Source organism: Moschus berezovskii, chromosome X (genome assembly GCF_049115385.1).
Source record: "Moschus berezovskii isolate FMDL1 chromosome X, NW_MosBer_1.0, whole genome shotgun sequence".
Taxonomy (NCBI): Eukaryota; Metazoa; Chordata; class Mammalia; order Artiodactyla; family Moschidae; genus Moschus; species Moschus berezovskii.
Window position 1 is genome coordinate 79,388,926 of NC_142488.1, and position 22,825 is coordinate 79,411,750.

The 22,825-nt window shown below is 34.9% G+C and overlaps 1 non-coding gene across 1 annotated transcript; it reads right to left on the reverse strand.

Moving 5' to 3' along the window:
* Positions 1-3,296: 3,296 nt before the first annotated feature.
* On the reverse strand, positions 3,297-3,368 carry TRNAC-ACA (transfer RNA cysteine (anticodon ACA)). Its single transcript has one exon. It is a non-coding gene; the product is annotated as a tRNA-Cys (tRNA).
* Positions 3,369-22,825: the final 19,457 nt, after the last annotated feature.

Below are 22,825 nucleotides of genomic sequence, written 5' to 3' on the forward strand. Positions count from 1 at the left end.
TTTTTTGAGGAATATGTTCTAACTTCTATCTTGTGCTAAAATCAGTGTGTGTGAATGTATTCATGTGTATACGTGTATACCCATAGCACATACATAAATGTGTGCGTATACATAATGTGTATTATTTGGATATTATATTTATGCATGTGTGTGTCCCAATGATTCTGTCATTGTCATTGCAACATCGTGATTATTAGTATGATCTAATAAAATTTAGCTTTCTTATTTCACTGGAATACAAGAGCCAAGGGGCTTGTTGATCTGTATAACAAAACTCCTAATTGGTATCTAAATGTCCTCACAGTAGCTAAATTTCCATCTACTAGCCGTACAGAAGCCAAATAATATAGAGCACAGGAGGCCAAAGAAATTTTCACTGATTGCTTCTTAGTTGAAAGATAGGAAATATACAGAACAAGTGAAATAGCCCTAGGGACTGTGCATATTATCGCCAAGAAAGACAGAAATATGAGTCATAAATTAGATTTATTATATCTTGTATATGTTATAGCAAAAGAAGCATGAAAGTGATACTGTATCACTTTTTTTTCTTTTTTTTTTTTATTTCTAAAAAAGAATTTTATTAAAAAAGCAAAAATGCAAAGAAATGAACAGAGGAAAATTTATGCGTCGAACCTGGACTGGTCACTTATGATAATATACATGCTACAATTCCATGGAGAGAATGGAATTGTATCACTTTTCTTTTCATTCATCCATGAAAATTAGATTTATCAATTATGCTTAGTAGTTAGTCCATGCATGAAAGAGGCATTAGAAACTCCATGTAATCCTATAGTATAGCTGCAAAAACATAGTTAAGTATCTCACACTCACTTATATAAACCAAACTATAATATTCCAGAGAGAATTGAGTTAACATTCAATGTTTCGGCTAGGATATGAAACTTAAGTTATTGTTATATATGTATGTGTCCATTTCAATGACATTGAATTGCAAGAAAATATGCTATATAATTTTCTTACCATCTGAGTTATGCATTTTTAATGTTAATGTTTTTGCTAAAAATTATAGGCCTTTATCATTTAGTTTCATTTTCTCTCTTACAGTTTGTCATAGATAAATCCTGACTGAGCTGTCTCTTTCTCATTAAATTCCTTAATAGTTCTTCTAGCAGCTTTTCTATCAACTAGTCTTCCCTTTCCAGTCTGAGTACAGAGTTTTCTAAATATTATTATTTAATTATCTCACAGTGTCTAGTGTAAAGCTTCCTGCACAGTAAGTGCCATCAAAAGCTTATTAATTAATTAAGAGAAACAAAAGTAAATATTAAAAGTTATTTAAAGATCACAGTGAGGGAAGTCTCTGAAAATTGGCTGAAACTTCCCCAAAGCTTCTCTGTGAGTTCCATTGCATATTTCATATTTTGTAAGACAGTGATAGCAAAAATTAGGGCCAGCTTGACAATCTGATCTATTTTAAAGCTTCCTTCTTGTGACTTTAAGTCAGACCTAAAATTTATTAAGCAACCAATTTCTCATCACTTTCACTATTTGTACCCCAACCTGAGCCACTACTATCTCTCACCTGAATTATTTCAATAGTTTCATAATCATCTCTGTATTTTCCCGTTTGCTTTCCACACTCTATTCTCAAAAGAGCCTCTATAGAGAGACTCGCAAAAATAAAGCAGTTAATCCTTCTGTTCATATCTCTAATACCTCTCTTCATTTAAACCAAAACCTAAGGTCCTTACAATAGTCCTATACAATCTTCCTTCAAATTACCAATATGAGTCATTTCTATTTAACTTCATCTCCTTCTACCTTTTCCTCATTTCAAATTAGGCTCTGTTCTCTTCACTATGAATTGTTGTGTATGAGTTATTTTGCATAGTTCCTTGTTTTGAACCCCATGAAGCTGAAATAGTCATGAATTACTTTCTGCTTTGTGGTCTTCTGAATAGTTTCCCTAAGACTCAACAGGTATAAACAATGGTACAAAGGAGGCCCCAAACACAGGCAGAGCAACAACATGTTGTCTGTTCTCACCTTTTGAGATTTTTTGCTTAAACTACAAATTATGCCAGGTTGGAATGGAGACTCAATGAGCCGTTTTGATCAACCTACACACACTGTTGATTTTGACATTTTCTTTTCTTTTGGTTGGCCAGAGGATACCATTGAAAATTATTGCTTCTGTGCCTGAAATATTTAATGTGGCTTCCAGAAATGATTATTACACTCCCCAGGAGTAGCTTATGTATCTTGAAAATCTGGCTTAGTTTGTCGGTAAAATGCACATCTTCTACAAGACAGGATAGGAATGACTACTGACTAAAGGAGACTTCAGTGACTCTGCTCCTTAGGAGAGCACTAGCAAAGCAAGTTTCCTGATTATGAAGTGTTTAAATATTATATTCAAAGTCCAATGTGCCTTTTATCATCCCTCCCACAGGTAATTAAGTGAACATAATCAGTAATACTTTATATGCTCAAATCCTCCCCCCATTCCTTTTTAAGTGCTTTTTCATCTCAGTTCACTGTCTTACATACTCATCTCCACTTCATTTTGGGCAGTCAAGTGAGCATGAAATTTCTCCCTCTATGTAGTTAAAATCTAAAATATGTGACATCATCATAAATTGGAGGCGATGTGGCATTTATAATGGATATGAGATTGTGGGGCTGCCTTATCATTTCGATTTTTTGGTCAAAATGTTCCCAGATCCATCATATTTCAGGGATTACCATATCTATTTCGCTTAGGTTACCAATTCAATCTGACATTAAGGTGAGTTATTCTTTGAATTTATCGTAACATCCGTCCCTGGGATTCTCCAGGCAAGAACACTGGAGTGGGTTGCCATTTCCTTCTCCAAAATATGTGATATCATCAGAAATTGGAGGCGATGTGGCATTTATAATGGATTTGAGATTGTGGGGCTGCTATATCATTTCGATTTTTTTGTCATAATGTTCCCAGATCCATCATATTTCAGGGATTACCATATCTATTTCGTTTAGGCTACCAATTCAATCTGACATTAAGGTGAGTTATTCTTTGAACTTATCGTAACATAGGCTATTTCAGGAATCTTCTTTGCAAAGAAATCAGGAAGAAGGAGTACATTTTGAAACTGTTATTACCTTTAGGTAGCATTAAGTGTTTCTGAAAATCAAGAGAAAACTTTTGAATTTCAAGTGAGTGAAGTCGCTCAGTCGTGTCCGACTCTTTGTGAACCCATGGACTGTAGCCTACCAGGGTCCTCAGTCCATGGAGTTCTCCAGGCAAGAATATTGAAGTGGGTTGCCATTTCCTTCTCCAGGGGATCTTCCCTACCCAGGGATCGAACCTGGGTCTTCTGCATTGTAGGCAGAGGCTTTGCCATCTGAGCTACCAGGGAAACCAAATGTTATCAAATATTTAATTCATATTTTTTCATGGTAAAACCTTATTTTATCACTTATTACACAAAAAGAAATCTTACCTGATTTATTTGCTCATTTTGCAATGAGGTCTTGATTAATATTGAAAAATTATGTCAAAAAACATAAAAAGCTACAAGAAGTAGATTTTAAGCTTTTGTATTTCTAAATAGTAACTGAGATGTTTTACATTTTTACATTTTCTGGTGGGGCAAAGATTGCACTAAAGATTAATGCATTTTGAAAATGTTAAAAACAATTATTTTTTCAGTAGTTTCACAACTTTGGCATTATGGTTCACAATTTTGAATGTTTTAGGAGTTACTGCTTATGTTATTGATCATTTTTATTTTTTTTAAATTTTTTTAAATAACACTTTAAAAAGTAGACTTGTTCATATAGTAGACTGTGAAATACAAAACCTAAGTAAAGTTGTTTTTTACGCAATCACCTTATTCGTACTGTCTCACGATAAGACCATTTTTCGACTTTCTCCTTGATATTTTGTCTCATAATAATCCAGTGCAAACCATATCATAATTATACAAATATTCAGGGTTTTGAAATCACAATCCAGGATATCTGCTTCTCCCTAAGTTTCTTTTAAAGATATGTATTGCTTTAAAAATATTTATCTATTTTTTTTTATGGCTGTGCTGGGCCTTCAATGCTGTGTGGGCTTTTCTCTAGTAGTGATGAGTGGGGCTACTCTCTAGTTGCCATGTGGGATCCTCATTTTGGTGGCTTCTCTTGTTGCAGAGCACAGGTTCCAGAGTGCATGGGCTCTGCAGTTGTGGTGTGTGTGCTTAGGTGCCCAGTGGTATGTGGGATCTTCCTGGACCAGGGGTTGAACCAATGTCCCCCGCATTGCAAGGCAGCTTCTTAACCACTGGACTACCAAAGAAACACTCCTTAAGTTTTCACATTAGTAAAAGGCAGTGTAAGTTGATGAGCTTTGGTAGTTAGGCCAGTAAAGGAGTAAAGAATTCTGGGTTATATTCCTTGAACTTCAGTTTACAGTAATACACTGTATATATTTGACATTGTAAAAGGGTGAATGAGAACCATATAAATAAACAATATTATAGTTTAGAAAATAACTTCATAAATGTGATATAATTCTAAAACAAATGATTTACCAAAATACTTTTTAATTAAAATATATGTGATAAGAACATGAGTGTGAATATTTCCCATATAATTCATTAAAGTTTAATGTTCAAAATTAGGAAATAGTGTCTATAAAAATCCTATGATATCTTAAAATATTCACTTATTAAATTAGTATATACTGTGGAGTGGGATGCTGTCATGTTCTTTACTGAATGATCAGAACTTTTGTCTTGAATAAATATCAGCTATGTTTACTTTTTAAAAACATATGTATAGGTGTTAGTGGAAAATTAATCTATATTAAATGTATCTTTCTCAAGAGTTCTCTATGTAAAATACATGACTCAGATATAAACACTTCGGCTATTTTCTTCTAATGAACATCTAACATGGGCTTTTATAGTAAGATATATACTATACGATGATTTTCTATCAATGAACTACATTTTGCTAATGAGTAGCTATTTCCAAATGCAAATAATTCTGAAAAAAAAACAAAACTCTGTAGTTCAGGAATCGGTACCATTGTTATTTTTTTAAATAACACATTTCAGTAATTTTCACTTTATTGTACTATTGTAGGTGACTTACATATAATTATGCATTTTTCAAATGATAGATACTTCATGCTGTTATTGAATAAAAATGCCCTAGCTTTCTTCTTGAAAGGGATGATACTTGTATATTAATATTGATACATATAGAGTTAAAAAGTAATAAAGTATATTATTTTTTTAGAAATTAATTACTGTCTCTGGTATGTTAGCACACTAAGAACAACAGTGCTTAAATATTCAAATAATTTCTTTAATAAGTTTTACTTCTACTGACTTTTTTTCAGTAAAGTTTCATTGCAATTATTGCAATTAGTGGTTATTGCTCTGTTTGTTTCCTTGTCAGTGCAACTGTGTGTTATTTATAAAATGTAGAGGACTGAGGTGTAAATCATTGGTATACACAGTAGAAGGCCTAAAATATCTTTAGGAGACTGTTAGGCTGGCTCTCCCATAAAGCCCATAATTTTGAAGATATTTCAAACCTTGTGTTTAGGAATGAACATTTTTTCCAAAATAGATATACTGATATTCTCTGAGTCCTTCATCAGAGCACTAAATTATCTTTCCTTCTCAAGCTTTCATGGGCAATCGGCCCACAGTGATAAATCTAAAACCTAGAGCTAGAAAAAGAAAATTAATACACACAGAATGAAAATCCCTTGGCTGCTATATAAGCAAACCTTCTCTATGGGGGGGGTAAAAAACTTCACAGAAATAGCAAGTTGTCAATTTATCAATCAAAATGACATATAATCCTCACAAAAGTTCAATCATATACAAATCCAATATAAAATTGTAATTTGCCTTTAAGTGTTTGAGCTTTACTGACAAACATACTATAATAGACATAACTTTCTGGAGGACTAAAAGAGCAGCATCAATGTATTAAGTATGTATAATCTTGTATTTATAGATGATTGATAGAGTTAATGAGAAAAATTCCACTTATTTAAAATCTTACAAGGCTGAAATACTCAGTAAAGTATTCGTTCAACTTGTCAATTTAATATAAGTATGTTGTTGAAATTCCTAAGGATAGAGCCTAGTTGTCTGGCAATGGGTTGTAGTAAAATTCTTTTAAAGTTCATTGAAAACGGGAAGGATGTAATTTATTCAAATCCCCCACTTATAAATCAGGATTTGACTTTTCAAAATGTTTATTTTTTCCAACTAATGAAATGGACTTGAAAAGAATTAGCAAAATCTCTGCAGAACTGTGACAGAGTAATTCTGATGACTATGTTGTCTATTAACGTTTTCACTGACAGGATCTGAAGGTGGAATTGAGATGACTATATGCATATTGCTGTTTAGAGGATTTGTTTTTGTTTTGATTTATTTTCCAAAAAGAAATTTAGTTGTAAATGCTTTATAATGTTGCCAACTCCTCCCTTTCTAGATAAAATGAGATCATATATCTGTATATTTAATGGGTATATATAGTAAAAAAATAAAAAGTTTAGAAAGGGATTCCTGAATTTCTAAATACATAACTAATAATATAGGTAAGAGGAGGCAGAAAGTTTCCATGACTTTATTATATTGCTAAGTAAACATAGACTTTTAAAGTGTAAATATGTGGCAGTTAAAAATCTGTACAATTTTAGCATCTGGCTTTGAGTTTGCTTTTTCCCACCTTATACTTTTGATTACAGAGGTGTTTATTGTATTTGTTGTGGTGGTGGTTATTCTCTGCATGTAGGTTATCTACCTGCTCATAGCCAGTAGCTGTGAGGAAAACACATAAGCATTTGGTGTGTTTCTTATCAACCTATGGTCAAGACCAAATGAGTGACAATTTCTTGTTATTTAAAGAAATGTCCTGTGATTTAGTGCAGTTGCCACTACAATGTTTTCTGATTAATGTAAGTACAATGGTGCTAAAAGTCAAAGCATTAGACAGGAAGATGAGTTATTTGGAGACTCCTTTATTTGCATCAGATAATGTGTAGTATGTAACCACATCTATATGCTCACATGTTCTCAATCCTCTCGTGCCCATTTCATCTTTCACTGAATTACAGAAGGGATCCCTAGGGATCATATTTAGCAATAACCAAGAAAGATAAACTTCAAATTAAATCTTGAAAGAACTGATAATAATCTTACATTTCCAATATAAATTATAGTATTATTATTACTGTAATCACTTTAGCATATTTTATATAGCCTTATACTGCATATTGCAACAGACGATATATCAAGCAAAGGAGATAACATCTCAAAAAAACATTAAAATATAAGATATCATTATAAAGATATCTTGTTACTCTCACAAGAAGGTACTAGTCAGCTCGAACCACACTACTGCATTCCTTAGGGTCATTGCAAACCATATATTTGTGTTTCAGGTTTTCCTGGGAAAAGCTGGGATTCCACTTCAGCTATTCTCTTTTTGTCTTAATTAGTCTTGTTCTATACACATAGATTGAGTCACTACTGGGCCTCTGGATCAATCTAGCTTCCAGCTACTTTGATCATCAATACATTCAAGATGATACTGTTTTTTATATATTTTAGCATTGTCCCTTTGCTTAGTTGTGTTTTCACTTGTTCTGGGATATGATGTGATCATGCATGCATGCGTGCTAAGTCACTTCAGTCATGTCTCACTCTTTGTGACCCTGTGGACAGCCCATTGGTTTCCTCTGTCCGTTGGATTCTCTAGGCAAGAATACTGAAGTGAGTTGTCCTGCCTTCCTCCAGGGAATCTTCTCTACCCAGGGATGGAATCCATGTCTCTTATATCTCCTGCATTGGTAGGTAGGATCTTTACCACTAGCACCATCTGGGAAGTACCCATGTGTGATCAACCTATATACTGAATGCTGATATGTGGCATAATGTAACCTAAACAGGGTCTATTTATGGCTTACATTTCCAGGTAACATATAGAAAGGTGCAGGACTTTCATAGTTCAGGATAAATGATGGATAGTCTAATTTACTGAGGTTTGGAGATGTTGTATGATCATCTGAAAATATATCCTTCCAAAATATTATTTATTCCTTACAAAGTGATGTGAAACTTTTGTTCTCAGGAAAATACATTTTCTCTCCTCCTCAACAGCTACTTTCTCACTTCTCTCATGTTAAAAGTGCTCTTTCTCTCAAACACTCATTCCTTTTAAAATTTTGAGACTGCAGAACTTCCAGTTTATACGATACAAGTCAAAATAAATGAAACAAAAACACTATTTCTTGGTGGTCAAGCTATCCATTTTTATGAGTAAATTCAAGGAATTTAACATTTAACCTGGAAAGCTCAGCAGTGGCCATAGGACTGGAAAAGGTCAGTTTTCATTCCAATAACAAAGAAAGGCAATGCCAAAGAATACTCAAACTACCGCACCATTGCATTCATCTCACACGCTTGCAAAGTAAAGCTCAAAATTCTCCAATACAGGCTTCAGCAGCACGTGAACTGTGAACTTCCAGATGTAAAGGCTGGATTTAGAAAAGGCAGAGGAACCAGAGATCAAATTGCCAACATACACTAGATCATTGAAAGAGCAAGAGAGTTCCAGAAAAAAAAAACAAAATAAACACATCTATTTCTGCTTTATTGACTATGCCAAAGCATTTGACTGTGGATCACAGCAAACTGGAAAATTCTTAAAGAGATGGGAAAAGTAGACCACCTGACCTGCTTGATAAATCTGTATGCAGGTCAAGAAACAACAGTTAGACCTGAACATAGAACAGAATTGTTTCACACTGGGAAAGGAATACGTCAAGGCTGTATATTGTCACCCTGTTATTTAACTTATACTCAGAGTACATCATGCAAAATGTGGGGCTGGATGAAGCACAAGCTGGAATCAAGAGTGCCAGGAGAAATATCAATAACCTCATATATGCAGATGACATCACCCTTATGGCAGAAAGCAAAGAGGAACTAAAGAGCCTCTTGATGAAAGTGAAATAGGAGCATGAAAAATTGGCTTAAAGCTAAAAATTCAGAAAACCTAGATCATAGCATCCAGTCCCAATACTTCATGGCAAATAGATGGGTAAACAGTGAGAGACTTTATTTTTGGGGGCTTCAAAATCACTGCAGATGATGACTGCAGCCATGAAATTAAAAGATGCTTGCTCCTTGCAAGAAAAGCTATGACCAACCTAGACAGCTTATTAAAAAGCAGAGACAATCCTTTACCAACAAATGTCCTTCTAGTCAAAGCTATGGTTTTTCCAGTAGTCATGTATGGATGTGAGAGTTGGACTATAAAGAAAGCTGAGTGCCAAAAAATTGATGCTTTCGAACTGTGGTGTTGGAGAAGACTCTTGAGAGTCCTTTGGCCTCCAATTCCATCCTAAAGGAAATCAGTCTTGAATATTCATTGGAAGGACTAATGTTGAAGCTGAAACTCCAATCTTTGGTCACCTGATGCAAAGAACTGACTTATGGGAAAAGACCCTGATGCTATGCAAGATTGAAGGCTGGAGGAGAAAGGGACGACAGAGATGGTTGGATGGCATCACTGATGCGATGAACATGAGTTTGAGTATGCTCCGGGAGTTGGTGATGGACAGGGAAGACTGGCATGCTGCGGTCCATGGGGTTGCAAAGAATTTGACATGAGTGAGCGGCTGAATTGAACTGAACTGAACATTTATGAGCCACATATTTATTACCATACAATTCAAAACTTTGTTATAGTAAGTACTAAAAAGGAATGTACTTACTTCTTGCATACTTTCTTACCCAGAGAAGCTAAATGTGGCAACTTTTGGCTGCCACTTTTTGGTTTCTGACTTTTTGGTTAAAGATCATACTTTTTTGTTAAAAATACCATCTGAAAATATGTATTAGAAAATGAATTCATTTTATGGCATTAGCTATTATATTTTCATGTAGAATGCAGTTTTAAGGGATCTCTTATGGAATTTAAGGAGATTCACATAATTCAAATTCCTATTATAGCAATAGTGAATTGAGCCTTTAAAAGATATGAATTGCATTTATATATGGAAAAGACTGACATTTGTAGAGAAAAATACATTTTTATTAAAAATAAATATATCAACAACATTTTATATTTACTAAAATGATTGTTCTTTTTCATATTTAATGTAGTATTTTCCATAATTTGTTATATAAAATTAATAATTTTAGCACAACTGATAAATATTTTGTTCATCATATTAAGTTTATTCTTAACGATTGTTGGTATGATTTAAATTCCAAAATTAACAAATATTTGGCATCAAATTAGAGTTCTTATTGATACTTACATGCCAAAGTTTTGAAAAGGACCTGGCGGGCTACAGTCCATGGAGTCAAAAAGCATCAGACATGACTGAGCAACTAAGGACACATACACAGGCAACATTAAGTGTTATAGCTATAAGAAATACAATTATTTTTACTTCATAGGAAAGTTGAAATTCATACTTCAAAAAATATATTTTCATAGCATACAGCAAGATACTGATGTGAACGGAAGGTTTGTCATATATATATATATAGCTTATCATTTTATTGATATAAATTTGAAATATGGTCGAATGATTTCCCAGCATAAAATTCCATAGTCTACTGGAATTATGTTCTAATGCTTTCTTTACTTATTAATTATTCACTATAGAAAACACTGTATATACAGAGCCCATTTTTGTAAAAGTATGGACTCTGGAGCTAGACTTTTTGGGTCTGAATTCTTGCTCCTTGAGGCTTTCTAGTTGTATGACCTGGGACAATTCAATGGACAGTTCTGAGCCTCAGAATACTCATGTTTTTAAATGGAGTTTTTAATAGTAATACTTTGCTTTCCATACACCTAAAAACCAGGAAAGTAGGTTATAAATCCTGCAAGTGTAAGGCTTTTACATAACTGTCTTTATATATACAGTACCTAGGAGCATACCTGCTAAGTATGATAAGCAAATAAATATTTTGAATGAAAATAAATGTTCCATTGCATGTTGGAAGTTAATTATAATTTCCTTGTAATTTCTGGCTCAAATTGCACTGGAACCAAATGTAACACCATATTGAACCAAGTTTGCTGGTTTACATTCTAATCTAACGCAAGAAACATTTTTTAATGAACTTCATAACACGATGGCCCCCTTTCCTGTATTTGTATCAACACCATTTGATGATATTCTTTTTCCTTTTTACACAATAAATGTTCAAGAGTTGATTCATACTAATTTCTATAGCATGGAAATTAGTATTTCACAATTAGAACCAAAGCATAGGCTGAAGGATATAGATGAATGGAGGAATAAATGGTTGGATGCAGGGACAGACAATCAGATGCAAAATATAGAATTACTTTTCTACACACTGTCTAGGTTTGTCATCACTTTCCTGCCAAGAAACAATCGTCTTCTGATTTCATGGCTGCAGTCACCTTCCATAGTGTTTTCGAAGCCCAAGAAAAGGAAATCTGTCAATACTTCCACCTTTTCCCCCTCTATTTGCCACACAGTATTGGGGCTGGATACCTTGATCTTAGTTTTTGGTTTGGGTTTTTTTTTTTAATATTTAGTCTTAAGTCGGCTCTTTCACTGTCCTCTTTCACCATCATCAACAGATTCTTTAGTTCCTCTTCACTTTCTGCCATTAGAGTGATATCATCCACATATCTGTGGTTGTTGTTGTTTCTCCTGCCTGTATTGATTCCAGCCTGTAACACATCCAGCCTGATATTTCTCATGATGTGTTCAGTGTATAGATTAAACAAACAGGGTGACTGCAGACAGCACTGTCGTATTCCTTTCTTAATTTTGAACCAATCAGTTATTCCATACTGGGTTCTAACTGTTGCTTCTTGACCTGCATACAGGTTTCTCAGGAGACAGGTAAGATGGACGGGTCTTCTCATCTCTCTAAGAGCTTTCCACAGTTTGTCATGATCCACACAGTCAAAGACTTTAGTGTAGTTAATAAAACAGAGGTAGATATTTTTTGTGAAATTCCCTTGCTTTCTCTATAATCCAGCAAATGTTGTCAATTTGATCTCTAGTTCCTCTTCCTTTTCTAAACCCAGCTTGGACATCTGGAAGCTCTTTTTTCGCATAATGTTGAAGCCTAGCATGCAAAATTTTAAGCATGACTTTACTAGCATGGGGTCACAGTAAGTCAGACAGAGGGCTTCCCTTGTCACTCAGCTGGTAAAGAATCCACCTGCAATGCAGGAGACCCTGGTATGATTCCTGGGTCAGGAAGATCCACTGGAGAAGGGATAGGCTACCCACTTCAGTATCCTTGGGCTTCCCTAGTGGCTCAGTTGGTAAAGAATCTGCCTTCAATATGGAAGATCTGAGTTCGATCCCTGGGTTGAGAAGATCCCCTGAAGAAGGGAATGGCTACCCACTCCAGTGTTCTGGTCTGGAGAATTCCATGGACTGTATATGGGTCCAAAGAGTTGGACAGTTGGACAGGACTGAACAACTTTCACTTTCACTTTATTAGCATGGAAGATGAGTGCAATTGTCCGATGGTTAGCACATTCTCTGGCTATGAATTTTTATGATTATATTATGATAAATGACCCAGAAAGGATTTCCAACATAATATGTTCTAAATTCCAAGCTGATGAAAATGCAGTATATGTTAATCAATTGTTTATTATATATGGTTAGGAACAAAATATCAATTGTTGAGATACATGAATACATGCAGTTGATATTCTTTATTTTTTACTGTCAGTAACAATGCAATGAAAATGTGCAAATTTGCATTATTTTTTCTAGCAAAATGGGACGCTGTGAAGATGTATGGGATTTCATTCTTAAGATGGTACAATGTTGTTTTGTTGTTGTTATTGGTCTCAACAAGCCCCAAAGCATCAGATAGATATTAGGGTGGGAGTTTTTAAAGCTAAACGATATTAAAACATGATAAGAAGTTAGAGTCTGGGTAAATAACTCTGAGCATTCAAGTGAATAACCAAAAGACCATGTTTGATAGTGCTGAAATAAAAAAAAAAAAACACAATAAATTATACACATAAAAGTGTGAACTGTATGGCCTTTTTATTATATCTCAATAAATCTGTTAAGATACTCATACAAACACTAAAAATGCAAACTCTATTCTGAACACTTTCAGTTAAACTATTATATAAAGCACTCTACTTTAGTCTTTCCCTCCGCCTCCAGTGAAAACCAACACTGACACACTGAGGAGTAACAAAGTAGTAAAATCCTGTTTTCATTCTTCCCAATTTGTCCCTCACATCATTTTTAAACCCTTAAGTAGCACAAAGCAGTTAGAATGAATATCCCATCTCCCATTTCTCCTGCCTTAGTAAACCTGCTTGTTTAGATAGTATGAATTGACTTGTGGTTTGGAATTTAGATTCCATATAATTATAAAAACTGGTAATTACAATAGTTTTGAAAATTGTTGATTATTGCAAGAAAAATGGAAAATATTCTTACAAGGGACCGTTTATTAAATTACAGTTATATGTGAGTTTTGTTGGAATGAAGAATACTACTCGTGAAAATGATTTGTTCTATAAAAGATATACAAATGTGCACTGATTTTCAACTCTTCATTGATTAATCTTCCTTCTTTAATATATTATAAATGACAGAAGAATAAAAATCATGGTAAAGATATTAAATTCTGAGGGGAAAAAGAACTGTACAGAAAACAATATTATACATATAGCACAGTTATGAATCATTCATTCTCTCTCTCAATTCAGTTTTAGGTTTATACTAAGGCTACTGAAATAGAGTAGAAACTAAATTCCCAGACAAACACATTCCTCAAAATTTTAGTCAACCTGATAGGTATAGATTTGTCTATATTTTACTGAATTTAGTTTTTTCTTTCTAAACCATAGCAAACACTATGTTAAAAAATAAATTTGCAGATTATATCTACCTGTGATGTACTTGAACTCCATTATATTTATAATTTTTATTCTTTAAAAATATTATTTCCCAAGTAATTTTGGCTTTCTCCTCTCTATTTAGGCTCTCTAGTGTACTCTCTGTCAAAGCTTTATGAAGTAAGAAATGTTTCTTATTTACTATGAGCTTTCTGAATTAAAGTCTAAAAACAAACAAACAAACAAAAAACCTTTATTTTTACTGCTGAAATTAGATGCAGAAATATTTTTCTACTGTGAAAAGAAAGATCTGTGAATATTTATTTTATTAATATATGTTCATTGAGTGGTAAATCTATTTTTATTCACAGAATTTCTTATTTCATGTGTGCTAATGTTAATTACCAATCATGTTTGAGATGTAATCTGAATTTAGAAAGTTATTAGAAACAGTTTTAACACATTTCAGGTGTTTCTCAAAACTCCTGAGTATGTTATTTATTAGGTTAACAGAAGACAATTTATGTTTTATTGGAATGTTGAATACATGCTTTAAGTGCATGAGGAGGCATAGGGCCACGAACTATGTTAACTCAACAGGAAATGGTATGATAATAAACCCCAGAAGTCAACCTATTATTTTTAAAAATAGCTATAAAACTGGCTTCATATCAGATTCATAGCATTTTGTATTCTTAAAGGTGACTTATAATTTGTGACCTATACTTCTGTAATTATTAAAAATTTCATAATATGGCATCATTAGTGATGTTCTGAAAACGACAAAACCCTAAGAGGTTTGACTAACTCGCATTTTTGTGACAATAATTTTTCAGATAAGTGGCAGAAGGCCAAGCTAACATTAAAATGAGAGTTTGATACCTTTAAAGTTTTATGCTAAGCATTTTTGTCTGTGCTTACTAAGTCATTGTCATTTAGATTTTCAGAATAGTTGAGGTTGATCCTGCTATTCCCATTTTCCAAATGAGAAAATGAAGGCTCAGAAATAGTATGAAACTTGGCCAAGGTCACAGAGCTCATACTTAGTAGAACCTAGACTCATGCTCCTGATTATACTTCATAGAAAACCATTTAATTAAAAATGTCTAACCTTTCAGCACATAACATTGCAATGAAGATAATTTGAAGTGTGTCAAGAGCTTATATAAATGCCTTCCGTTCCGTTCTGTTCATTGCCTCAGTCGTGTCCGACTCTTTGCGACCCCGTGGACTGTAGCCTACCAGGCTTCTCCGTCCATGGGATTCTCCAGGCAAGAATACTGGAGTGGGTTACCATTTCCTTCTCCAGGGGATCTTCCCAACCCAGGGATCGAACCCGGGTCTCCCGCATTGGAGGTAGAAGCTTTAACCTCTGAGCCACCAGGGAAGCCCCATATAAATGCCTTATTAGTTTCTAAACCATTTGCAAGTTGTAAATTTGGCTTAACTTTATCTATTTATATTTATTTGGACCCAGAAGTAAAACAGTGTACTTTATAAGGAATGGACAAGATCAGTGTTCTTGTCATATCCTGACTGTGTAAACTTTTTAAAGTCACTTCATCTGTTAAAGTGGCCTATAGGGATGACATATGACCAACTCACAGGATTTTGTGGGAGTCAAGTGAGATATTCCATATGAAAATTTTTACTTCATCATTCAAAGCCTCTTCAGTAAGAAATTTCTACCTTAATTTAATGTGGTCATTGTTACTCCTCCAGTTCAGGGAAAAGTACTTGGGATTAAAAAGTAAACTCAATGTGATTTATTTGCCTTTGAAATGGAAAACAAATCAAAACTTTTAAAGGAAATGAGTTGCTCAAGAGAAATTCAAAATATAAAAATATAAGAGAATTTGCTTTGCAAAGGTAGAAAATACCCATTATGTGGATATCAAGAGCTCTTAACTGGTATCCCAAAAGCCTTGCATTTCCTATTACAGAAAAGGTAAAGTGGAAGTTTTAAAGTAGTCTCATAACTTTAGCTTTTTCCTGGAGGAGAATCTCTATAACGAGGAAATAGACCTACTGGGATATATTTTCAATTAATAAATATGCCTGAATAAAATTTGAACTAGGTTCCTTTATTTAACTTTGATTTACACTACCACTTGACACATATTAGTATACTCATCGCAGGACCATTTTATTGCTATGTTTCTGTTAGAAAAAAGCCAATTTAAGAAGCATCTATTGACAGCAAATTTAGAATTTTATTTTTGAACAAAAAGTCAGTCAGTTCAGTCACTCAGTTCAGTTCAGTTCAGTTCAGTCGCTCAGTCGTGTCTGACTCTTTGCGACCCCATGAATCACAGCACGCCAGGCCTCCCTGTCCATCACCAACTCCCGGAGTTCACTCAAACTCATGTCCATCGAGTGGATGATGCCATCCAGCCATCTCATTCTCTGTCGTCCCCTTCTCCTCCCACCCCCAATCTTTCAGAGCATCAGAGTTTTTTACAGTCACTCAGTTGTGTCCAAGTGTTTGACTCCAAGGATTGCAGCAAGCCAGGCTTTCCTGTCCATAACCAACTCCCTGAGCCTACTCAAACTGATGACATCCAACCATCTCATCCTCTGTCGTCCTCTTCATCTCGTGCCTTCAATCTTTACCAGCATCAGGGTCTTTTCCAATCAATAAGTTATTCACATCAGGTGGCCAAATTATTCGATCTTCAGCTTCAGCATCAGTTCTTCCAATGAGTATTCAGGACTGATTTCCTTTAGAATTGACTGGTTTGATCTTGCTGTCAAAGGGATTCTCAAGAGTCTTCTCCAACACCACAGTTCAAAAACATCAATTCTTTGGCACTCAGTCTTCTTTATGGTCCAAATCTCACATCCATACATGACTACTGGAAAAAGCAAAGCTTTGACAAGATGAACCTTTGTTGGCAAGGTAATGTCTTTGCTTTTTAATATGCTGTCAAGGTTGGTCATAGCTTTTCTTCCAAGGAGCAAGCATCTTTTAATTTCATGGCTGCAGTCACCACCTGTGGTTATTTGGAGCCCCCCAAAATCAAGTCTGTTTCACTGTTTCCATTGTTCCCCATCTATTTCCCATGAAGTGATGGGACCAGATGCCATGATCTTAATTTTCTGAATGTTGAGTTTTAAGCCAGCTTTTTTACTCTCCTCTTTCACTATCATCTATAGGCTTTTTAGTTCCTCTTCACTTTAAGTCACCTCAGTCATTTCCAACTCTTTGTATCCTATGGACTGTAGCCCGCCAGGCTCCTCTGTCCATGGGATCCTCCAGGCAAGAATATTGGAGTTGGTTGCCATGCCCTCCTCCAGAGAATCTTCCCAACCCATGGACCAAACCTATATCTCCTACGCCTCCTGCATTGCAGGCGATTCCTTACCACTGAGACATCAGGGGAAGCTAGACTCAATATCATTTAATATTATCCCTGTGATTATCTATATCAGTCATTACCCCATGGAAAAGGAGTTGTTTTTCTGATGCTAATTGGTACAGTTACTACTACAAACCTGACACTGCTGTGGATCAAACTTGTTTTCTTAGCATTACAAAAGTTTTGCTTACTTTTACCACCATTTATCTGTTCAGTCATGAAGCCCCTAAAGGCACATTAAAATGATAGATATTTAAATCTCCATACTTCCTCTAAAATAAATTTCTTATGCATATAGTTTAAAAAATAAGTTTATAGTGTCTATGAAGATTCAATCTAGAGATGTTAGAGTGTTGTGAAGAATTGTCTTATAATATGTCAGACATGCCTATGAATAATAGTTTATCAAACTTGGAAAGTCCAGTTTTAAATTTTCAGGGCTCAAATATTCATTGACTCTTCAAAATATAGCCATTGATATAAAATAAATTATCAGAAATTTTTCAGAAATAAAATTTAAGCCATGCAGGAGTGATAAAATAGGACCAGATACAATTCCCATTGTGACCAGGAAAAGTGGCAATGTACTTCTTAAAGAAAAATGTGTGCCCTGCTTCTTTTACTTTAAACCAATGCTGAAAATGAGGCAGACATTGATCATTACATATCTAATATTGAGTGGAACACAGAAAGCCAACTGACAAAAAGAGTAATAATAAGGTAGGCTATATTACCATGTTTCATCTTCCTTAACCACTTTTGAATTTTCCAAGTGTCTGCAGAGCAGTCTTAGAGGAACTCTGAAGTGATGGAGGGGAATAGACTTGTCTGTGTAAACAAATGCAAGATAGATTGTGAGATCAGTAAGTATCTGATGGTTATTTTCTGGAAGATCATTTTTTTTTAGGTATAGTATGAGCCCAGATGAGGTAGGTGTGGGACTGTTAATCAAGGTGTTTCAAGAATGGTGGGAGTCGTTTGCTTTGTATAGGAAAACAGCTCGATGACTAAAGTACTGGAAACGTGTACTTATTTTGGAACTGTAGAAGGTGAGAGTAACATAGATCAATCCAGCTGAGGCAAAAGCTATAAACATGTATGTTATGGTGCTATTTCCAAGTGCATTATATATATGTAATAGAATATAACTTGATGCTCACTGGGTTCATTTAATTCTTAAGATGTCATTCTGATCTGCTCATTTAAAGCAGCTTTATTTCCATTAGATATGTTTCTCAAAGCATGATCTGTAAAAATCTGAATAAGAATTCTCTGGGGAACATGATGAAAGCATAATTTTGATTCAGGTGGTCGCTGGATCCACAACAAGAAATGTCTGTCTCTTTGATTCCTTTTTACCATAGTGCTATTTTGTATCAAAATTTTTCTCTTGTTAGTAATTGATTGTGATACTTCTGTGATGTAAGATATTTTAAAAGCAAACTGAGACATTGGAAAACTACAAAAATGATGGCAATGGTTCTGTATTTCAATAAAGTAAAGTTATAATGAGGCCAAATTAAGAGACATAGCTCAGCTTCAGATATAAATAAAGCTTGTGCTAGGAAAGTTTTGTTATTTTTAGGAAATTTAACTGAACTTATATATGTCTAAAACTGAAGAAGAAAAACAAACATCCATGTTTCCTGCTGTACATAATGATATAGTTAAAAAAAAAACTTTAAAATATATTAGTGTATCTTATAACAGAATTATCTTTCTTGGTGTGTTTTAATCCTCATTTTCCGCTACCTGTAGGTCTTTGTGTAGAAATCATTCTACTTATTCACCTATTGTCCACTCAATTTAACATATTGGAAAACACCTCTTTTTGTGCAACTGAAGTTATAGACATACATCAGGGGTGGAAACAATGCAATAGAGCGTCTATTCCATTTCTAAATAATTAATAGTGCTTCCATATAATGCTCTTCTGGGAATTTATCCTACTCAATAATTAATTTCACAAATAATAATTTATGTATTTATTTGAATTGTGTTAATTCCAACTAAAATCATTGTTTCATTTTCTGTATTTAGAAAAATTGCTTTTATTTCCTCCTTTCTTAGTTTTCTTTCATAATAGTATTGCAGTATTCTTAATTCTATTAACTCTGGTTGTTGTTTTTTAGTCCTGTCCGACTCTTTGCAACCCCATGGACTGTAGCATGACAGTCTTCCCTGTCCTTCACCATCTCCCAGAACTTGCTTAAACTCATGTCCATTGAGTCAGTGTTGCCATCGAATCATCTCGTCCTCTATCATCCCCTTCTCCTCCTGCCTTCAATCTTTCCCAACATCAGGGTCTTTTCTAAAGAGTCAGTTGTTTGCATCAGGTGGTCAAAGTATTGGAGCTTCAACTTCAACATCAGTCCTTCTAATGAATATTCAGGATTGATTTCTTTAGGATGGACTGGTTTGATCTCCTTGCAGTCCAAGGGACTCTGAATAGTCTTCTCCAACACCACAGTTCAAAATCATCAATTCTTTGGCACTCAGCCTTCTTTATGGTCCTACTGTCATATCCATACATGACTCCTGGAATTTACTCTGCAGTTAAAAGCTATTGTGTGATGTGACATCACAACCACTGAGTCAATTCATGTTAACAGCCTTTCCCAATTCTGTCTCTGTATCTATGTACTCAAAGGACATAGATCTTATAAGTTAAAAAGCAATACCAAAAATGAGGCAAAGCCAAATTTTATGATATATGCATGGGGATACTTTCATTGTTGATAGTAACTATCCGTTCCATTCCGTTCAGCAGCTCAGTCGTGTCCAACTCTGCGACCCCATGAATCACAGCATGCCAGGCCTCCCTGTCCATCACCAACTCCCAGAGTTCACCCAAACTCATGTCCATCGAGGCGGTGATGCCATCCAGCCATCTCATTCTCTGTCGTCCCCGTCTCCTCCCGCCCCCAATCACTCCCGCATCAGAGTCTTTTCCAGTGAGTCAACTCGTTGCATGAGGTAGCCAAAGTATTGCAGTTTCAGCTTTAACATCAGTCCTTCCAATGAACACCCAGGATTGATCTCCTTTAGAATGGACTGGTTGGATCTCCTTGCCTTCCAAGGGACTCTCAAGAGTCTTCTCCAGCACCACAGTTCAAAGGTGGGATTATTTTCTCCCTCATGCAATGCTGGACTCCAAATTCAAAGATCCTTGAAATGCTTTTTATTGTTTTTACCTAAATCTCATCATAGAGGCCTAAACTGAAATGATATAATAACTAGCCATTCTATTTCCTTAGAATAGGTAGTCTCAAAATTTTAGAGTTCAGAAAAATCACCTGAGAATCTTGATAACACATAGATTTGGTAGGCAGAGGTCATGCACAACAAGCTGCATTGTAAAAAGTCACCCCAGCATCCCTGACAACAGATGGTTCTTGGACTCATCTCTGAGAAGCAAGATCCTGAGAATAGTGTGGAAAAAAAATGTCTTTAAGAAAAGCAACAGTTAAACTTTCAGAAAGTGACTCAGACTATATATTGCTTTAGAGATTTCTTTTTTTCCCTTTGAGCAAAACTTACTTTCTTCAAGCATATTTTCAGTTTTTCCAACTTAAATAAAGTATCTATTTCAAGGTCATTCTTGTTCTTCAAAACAAATTCAAACAGAATCATTAAACAAACTTGGAAGAATTGAACAAATTTCAATGACATTTAAAAAATCTTATTTAATCCTCACAAAAATTTATGAAAGTAGCTATCAACCTTATCATTTTACAAATGGGTAAATGGAATTTCAGTATTATAAATTTTCCCAAATCAAACATTTAGTAAAAAGAAGTCCATGTTTCAGGTATATCCACTGTAGTCCATGACTCTTTCCACTGTATTAAGAACTTGTGTACAAAGTCATAGTGTATAGTACATAGTGGATAGTACATTAGAGGCTGTTGGAAAGTATGAGTGCCCTCTTGTTGGTATTCCATTCTTTATCATTGAAATGAAGTCATAGTAAGACTTCAGTGAAATCAATCAAGCTGGAAGACTTGTGGCACCATCCTTATAACTACAACTATCTCTCTGAATGAGCAAAGGAGGTATTAGAGAAACTTACTAGTAAAAGATGAAGAGAAAGGAAGTCTGTGGAAGGAAAGATGTTAGTCTCTAGCTCAAATGTTGTTCCAATGGCAGCAGGTTTATGGTATCTGAAAAGGTTATGCATCATTTTACTTGAATCTTTTTTCTAACATTTAGCCTGTCTCTGAGAGAAAACCAGTGAAAGACGACAGCAACTGTTCATTATTGTCATCATCAAATGAAGATGAGCCAAACTTAGAAATCATTCCTACTGCAATGTAGTGAGAAGCCAATTTTTATCACCCAGAAAGGGAAGCAAAGGACCCAGCTATAATTTGTTCGGGAATTTTTCCAGTAAGATCTGTGATCAATTAAGTGGTTCCTCTTTTGGATTTTACTGAGATCGGACTTTGATGCTTACAATGTGGAACAGACATATTAAAAGGGTTGGAAAAGGATCAGCATCATAAAAACAGAATTATACCAAAAGAGAAATATAATGGGAGCCCCATAGCCTTTGTGAGACTGAAGTTTCCCTTATCAAACATGTAAAATCTTCAAATGACATTATTTCAGTAAAACCCAATATGAATCATGTATTTTTATTGGCATTTGACATTTTTGTTTCCTGCCAACTAACACACTATTCTGATCTGAATACATAGTGAAAGTGAAGGCACTCACTCGTGTCTGAGTCTTTGTGACTCCACGGACTGTAACCTACCAGGCCCCTCGGTCCATGGGATTTTCCAGGCACAAGTACTGGAGTGGGTCGCCATTTCATAAATATGATGAAATTGACATCTGCCCATCTGTGTTTACTCAAAATTTCTAGATCCTCAGTTTTTGTTTTTGTTTTGTTTTTTTCTGGTACTAAAAATACAGAAAAACCTTTCTCTGTGCATTCAAATGATCTAGATGCAAAGTTAGATCTAGTGTGTTAGAGGTATGGGCTGAAAATATTTGGGGAAGAATAGACTTATTTGATAAAGAAAGTTCTTTTCACTTGGAATATTACAAATAATTTCATAAACTCCCTCTATCTTCTAGAACAGTAATGTTCAATGAAATAGGCTCATTGTCTTTCATTTATTTTGCTAGTAAACAAAGGTTCATACACATCATTCAAACAACAAAACTCTTTAGGAACTACCATGGGCTGAGAATTGTACAAGGAAATACAGGTGAGCAAGACAAAATTGTTACTCGCCCTCATAGAGTTCCTCATAGCTATCCCAGACAGCTTTTCAGGACTCTCCACAGCCATTAACTGCTCTCATCTTTTTGTTGATGGTGCATGTTATGACAAAAGCTACTCATATATACCTGGTGCCTGATGTGCTGCAGTCCGTGGGGTCCCAAAGAGTCAGACATGATTCAGTGACTGAACACCAACAACATATAGCTGGTATTACGGTCAAAAGATAATTACCCTAGTATGCAACTTTCTTTGGTGAGTTTATATGTGTCTTAAGTCATTAGCAGTTGTTTCACAGGTCTAAAATTAAATAGTCGTTCAGTTCAGTTCAGTTCAGTCGCTCAGTCGTGTCCGACTCTCCACGACCCCACGAATC